Raw genomic sequence first — 6,215 nt, 5'->3', positions numbered from 1 at the left:
GTGGTGGGATTAAGAGCACTGGGCCAGAAGATGAGAGACTTGCATTCCAATCTTCTTTCTGTCACTGACAGTTCTCTAACTTTGGTTAGTAATTTGACTTTCTTGAGCTTCACTTTTCCTCATCTGTAACATGGGGAAAATTAATTGTAAAAGAAACACTAAAGTCTATTCCAGCTCTGTCTTTATGAGTTTATGGTGAAGTAGTAGAGTAGAAATTATGTTTCATTTTAAACAGTAACTAAACTCAGTTTAGTTTTCTGTAATATAGGGAGCATAATGTCTGCCCTACCTACTTCACAGAATTGCTTCTGAAGATAGAGGATGATAATATGTGAAAATAGTATTTAGGAATCTGAGCATGTTTTTTGGGCAACATTTGTTTTTCTGAAATTATATAGCTGTTTAACAAAACTGCCAAATACCAAATACCCAAAGAAAACATTTTGCTCAGTTAAATTTTTGTGTGTATGGTTTACTCATTCTTTTTTTCCTTTTCCTTTCTTTTCCTCCACCATTACCAACATGAGATTGATCTCTGTATTAAAAACATCTCAGTTAATAACTTGTGTCTTTTCCTTCTGTTAAATTATTGCCTGGACTGTAAAGGACAGAAAAGGAGGAAGGAAAAAAAAAACATACAACTCTTACAAACTTTTTAAAATGGAATATTGTGGTAGTTTAAATGCAGTTTTACTTCTTTAAAAACATTGGAGGAATATTTTTCTTTTTTTCCCCTATCCTTTTCTGATTTTGGATAAATTTATTTTCTAAGGAAAAATTTAACAGGAGTGGCATTGTAAAATTGAAGGTCTTTAGCTGGTATCTGCTTATTTAGTGGGGGAAGAAAAAATGTTTGTGAAGGGAGCAGTGCAGGGTAAAGGGAGGGGAACTGGTTTTAGTCTTACCTTTCAGCATTGTATTTGTTTCCACTTACGGCATTATTTTCTCTTTTAGTCAATCAGATGCAGAAGCATGTTCCAAAGATGCTTAGAAAAAATAATTGTTTTTAATTTTTTTTTTTTTTTTGAGACGGAGTCTCGTTTTGCCGCCCAGGCTGGAGTGCAGTGGCATGATCTCTGCTCACTGCAAGCTCCGCTTCCTGGGTTCAAGCGATTCTCCTGCCTCAGCCTCCTGAGTAGCTGGGATTACAGGTGCGCGCCACCACGTCCAGCTAATTTTTTTGTATTTTTAGTAGAGACGGGGTTTCACCATGGTGGTCAGGCTGGTCTCGAACCCCTGACCTTGTGATCCGCCCGCCTCGGCCTCCCAAAGTGCTGGAATTACAAACGTGAGCCACCGCGCCCTGCCCTGTTTTTAATTTTTAAGTAGCAGTGATAAATAATCCATCTTTTGTTTTGTTTATGGAATTGTTAAGTAGCTTTAAAATTTTTTAATGATTACCAGAGGAATATATGTTTATTGTCAAAAACTCAAACATAACATAAATGAGTGACTTCAAAAATTCACTGTCTGCCCATCTTTATAACTTTATAAGCTATTGAATTGTTAGTTTGTAAGTAGGGTTGTATATATGCCGGTTTCAAATGATTCTCCTATTTTAGGTAGAAGAACCTATACTGGAAAATACTTCGTTGTTGCATAGTTGATTATTTTAGGTAGTAATGAAATTGCATCTGTAAAACTGTTTTGTAAGCCATCATATGAGCTATTCTTTCAGTTACTCTCAAATATTGAGTTTTTCCCTTTTATGAGGTTTTCCCTTTTATTTATTCATTTACTCTTCATTTATTGAATGTGTTCCCTGGCATGGGGGAAATAGAGGTAAATTAAGATGAAGTCTCTACTGCCAAGAAATTAGTATCTTAATGGGGAGAGAGATGTATAGATATTTAACGAAAATGCAGTGGGTAAGTAGGATTGTGGGAGTGTTGAGAAGGGAGTTAAAGATTACAATCTGAGAGAGATGGTAAAGAGGAGAGTGACATTTGTACTTGGTTTTGAAGTATGAATAGAAACTTCAGGCAGGCATTGACAGAGACTAACTAGTTACTATTTCCGATTGCAGGGTTTTTATTCAGTAGAATATACAGAGGGTCCCCAACTTGTGATGGTTTGACTTAACGATTTGTTGACTTCTTGTTGGCACAAAAGCTATGGCATGCAGTAGGAAGTGGTATGATACTTTCTTGTGATCTGATACTCTGCAGTGTACTGTATTACCAGATGATTTACTCAACTGTAGTCTAATGTAAGTGTTTAAGGTAGGCTAGGCTAAACTATGAGTAGGTAGGTTAGGTGTGTTAAATGCATTTTCTTCTCTTTTTTTGGAGACAAGGTCTAGTTCTGTCATACACGCTGGAGTACAGTGGCAGGATCTCAGCTCACCGCAGCCTCTGCCTCCTGGATCAGGCAATCCTCCCACGTCAGCCTTCCAAATAGCTGGGACTATAGGCACATGCCACCATGCCTGGCTAATTTTTGTATTTTTTTTTGGTAGAGTTGGGGTTTCACCGTGTTGCCGAGGCTAGTCTCTATCTCCTGGGGTCAAGTGATCCACTCGCTTCAGCCTCCCAAAGTACTCTTTGGGAGTACTTTCCTGGCTGATTTATGATATTTTCAATTAAAGATAGGTTTATTGGAATGTAACCCTATTGTTAAGTTGAGGAGCATCTGTGTAAAGATAACAAAATACAGTCATACTGCATAATGATATTTCACATAACACCTAAATGGTGGACTGCATATACACAGTAGTCCCATAATACTGTGTTCTTACTGTATTTTTCCTATGTTTAGATACATTTAGATGCAGAAATACATACATTATGTTACAATTGCCTACAGTATTCTCATTGTACAGGTTTGTAGCATGAAAACAGTAGGCTATATCCCATGTACCCTGGGTGTATAGTAGGCTATATACCATCTAGGTTTATGTAAGTACACTCTGATGTTCGCACAATGACAGAGTCTTCTGATGACATTAAGCAATGCATGACTGTGTAAGGGTATAAAATAGTAATGCTCTTCTTGCCGGCATATAACCTCTAAACTTCACTTATTTTCTAAACATTTTCCTTGCTTGCAGAATATTCTGTGAGTTGAGAGAGCTAGATTCTAGATAATGCTCTGATACTTTTTTTTTTAGTTTGAACAAATTATTTAACCTTTCTGGGCTGTAGTTTACTTACAGAGTGAGGAGATCAGTGGTTCTTAGCCAGGGATACATAATAGAATCATCTTGGAAGGTTTTTACAAATTCCATACATCTAGATCCTGACCCAGACTTACTTGAACAGAAAAAAATCCCGGAAGTAGTTCCGGTGTTAACTACTGAAATAAGTGAAATGTAAGTTTTTAAATACCTGTAATTTCTTTTCCTGCTAATTATTAACTGTAGTGATTTAATTTAGTTGTCTGAGTTATAACTAAATTTCTGGAAGGCTGCACATTGGCTCTCTACTAGCAAAACCAGCTCCATGGTACGTACTTGCTCTCAGCTTCTGTTATGCTTCAAGCTGTATTTTTTGGCTTTCTAAGCCATGCTCGTCTTACTGATTCTAACTCTTGTAATCTTAAATAGCTGTTCCAGTTATCTGATGTTTTTGGAATGCACTTTTATTAACCTCATAGGTTAAGAGGAGAATGAAATGAGTTGATCCATAGGAAGTATTAGTACAGTGCCTTGTAACAAGGGTAAGAGCTGAATAAATGGTGGCTGTTGTTACTAGTTCTATTTCTGGGGCTTGGAACACAGTGGATACTTAATAAATGTTCATTGCCCCCCACCCCCAGATTAAATTAAGCTCAAGACTACCTTTTAGGAAACATTCCTAACTATTCTATTTTACTGCCTGATATAGTTTGATCTCTACTTACTGCTAAGACAAAATAACTATTTGTATTTCAGAAGTATGTGTTCCACAGCAGTCCTTTAAATAACAATTTCTTTTTAACAGCAAAGGTGTGACAATATATATACTTTAAAAAACTGCAGAAATACCTTTGCTTCATAAACTGAGATGATCCTGTATATTGGAAGCTAAAAACTGTTTAAAGGCAACAGTGACATATATATCTTCTTGTAAATGGAATGGTAATTAATAACTCATTTGAATCACTAAATTTTTTTCTTTTTTTTGAGTCACTAAAATTTTTAAAAAAGAATTTTGAAGTGTATACTGGGTTGAAGTTTTTCAAGTTCATGACTTTCTCAGAACTTGTGTCTAAAGGACAGTAACTGTGATTTCTGTATTTTTAGATCTTTATTATTGACTCCAATTAGGAGATAGTTATTGATAAATTACATTAATTTGAAAGCATTTCCAATAATTTCAGTATACTTTGTTATCAAGCCTCTTAATCCAAGTTATTAGCAGTAGATTGCTCTCTTTTCTTTTGACCTAGCTAAGATAGAGGGAAAGTGCTAACTTAAAGCAGATCGGTTGGCCAAAATATACATCATAACACAGGAGGAAAAAAATAATCGGAAAACTAACTACTGATGAATTTGAGTCTTATTTTGCTCTTGATAGGTTTTCCAGTACTTATGTACAATTTTCATACTGTAATATTTTCCTTATTAAAAAATTGGAACATAAAATAATGATAGGTATATATTACTTTTACATTCCGTAATTTCAGGTAATGTCTACTCTTCCTCTAGGTATTTTAATTTCAATTTGTTGAAAACTCAGGGAAGAATCTTTGTCCCTTTATTCCTTCAATTTTGCAAAATATGTGGTGTTTCTTAGTTATTAAGTCAAAGTTAAATTCCTCTTTCTAGTATAAATTGGCCACATTTTGTGTTTTCCTCATCATCCTTGACATTATTCAGATGGAGCTGGCTTCTGTGCCCTCACAAATAGCATTCTCACTCTGACCCCTGAGATATTGTTCATATTTTTTCAGTTAATTCGTTGTACTAGAAAATCATTTTTTTCTTCCATATTTTGGCATTTTTTCCAGAATTGTACTAGAAAATAATTGTTCTTCCATATTTTGGCAAAGAAATGTGTTTTATTCCTGAGTTAGAATAGGAATTAAAAAATAAAACTGAAGCTAGGCACAATAATAGTGCATGCTTGTAATCCCAGGTACTTAGGAGGCTGAGGCAGAAGGATCTCTTGAGACCATGAGTTCAAGTCCAGCCTGGGCAATATAGCAAGATGCTGTCTCGGAAAAGTAAAACGGATTGAACTGATCAGATTTTTACTGTGATAGCAACTGCTTCCTGAGGTTAGCAGCTGAAGTTTTGAATAAGTGGAACATGTTTTTAAACATTATTTTTGGGAGGGGACATATATTTTTAGATAAGCTTTTCTAGTGTTTTGGGATCAGGTACGAATTTCTCTGTAGGTCCTGTCAGTAGTTGTGAAATCTTGATCAAGTTACTTAATTTTTCAGAAGCTCCTTTCCTTTCTGTTGAGTAATAGTTTAGATAATTTCTAAAGTACAAGTGTTTTGCACAGTAAATGTTCTTTTTACTTCCAACACCTTTATCTTGATTATTTTGTTGTTGTTTTTCCTTCTCTTTCTCTCTCTCTCTCTCTCTCTTTTTTTTTTTTTCCTCGAGTCAGGGTCTCACTCTTGCCCAGGCTGGAGTTTGCAGTGGTTGTGAAGAGGGCTCACTATAGACTCAACCTCCCTGGCTCAAGCAATCCTTCCATCTTAGTCTCCCCAGTCATTGGAACCACAGACATTTACCACCACGTTTGGCTAATTTTTAAATATTTTGTAGAGACAGGGTCTCAAACTTCTGGGCTCCAGCAATTCTCCCACCTTGGCCTCCCCAAGTGCTGGGATTGCAGGTGTGAGCTACTGAGCAGTCTGTTTTTTTGTGTCTTGATTGTTGCTTAATCTCTTATGAATAGATAGAGGAATTTTAAAAATCTCTCTCTATATTTTTTTGTCATCATGGTAAGTTCTTGGAAAAACAGTAACATTAACTACGTAAAGTTAAGCTGTGGTATGTAATCTTATGCTGTAACAGCTTGAGAAAAGGCCTCAGTACGGGGGTTTGTGGTAGAGTGGCAGAAAGATTTGTTTTAAAGTCATATTTTAAAATGGCATAGAGTCTAGGCTTGATGTTTCTAATCAAAGATGTTTGTTTTGTGGCCCAGATAATATATTGTATAGTTTTCTGAAACATTCTTGTCCTTTATTTTTACTAATAACATCAGATTTATGTTTTAAAAGGAACTTAGAGATACTGAATTGACTACTGACCTATAATTTTTTTTTTGTTTTTGAGA

Source organism: Mandrillus leucophaeus, unplaced genomic scaffold, assembly GCF_000951045.1.
Source record: "Mandrillus leucophaeus isolate KB7577 unplaced genomic scaffold, Mleu.le_1.0 Scaffold614, whole genome shotgun sequence".
Classification (NCBI taxonomy): domain Eukaryota; kingdom Metazoa; phylum Chordata; class Mammalia; order Primates; family Cercopithecidae; genus Mandrillus; species Mandrillus leucophaeus.
The sequence above is the reverse complement of the archived record's forward strand: the minus strand, read 5'-3'. Positions refer to the sequence as shown.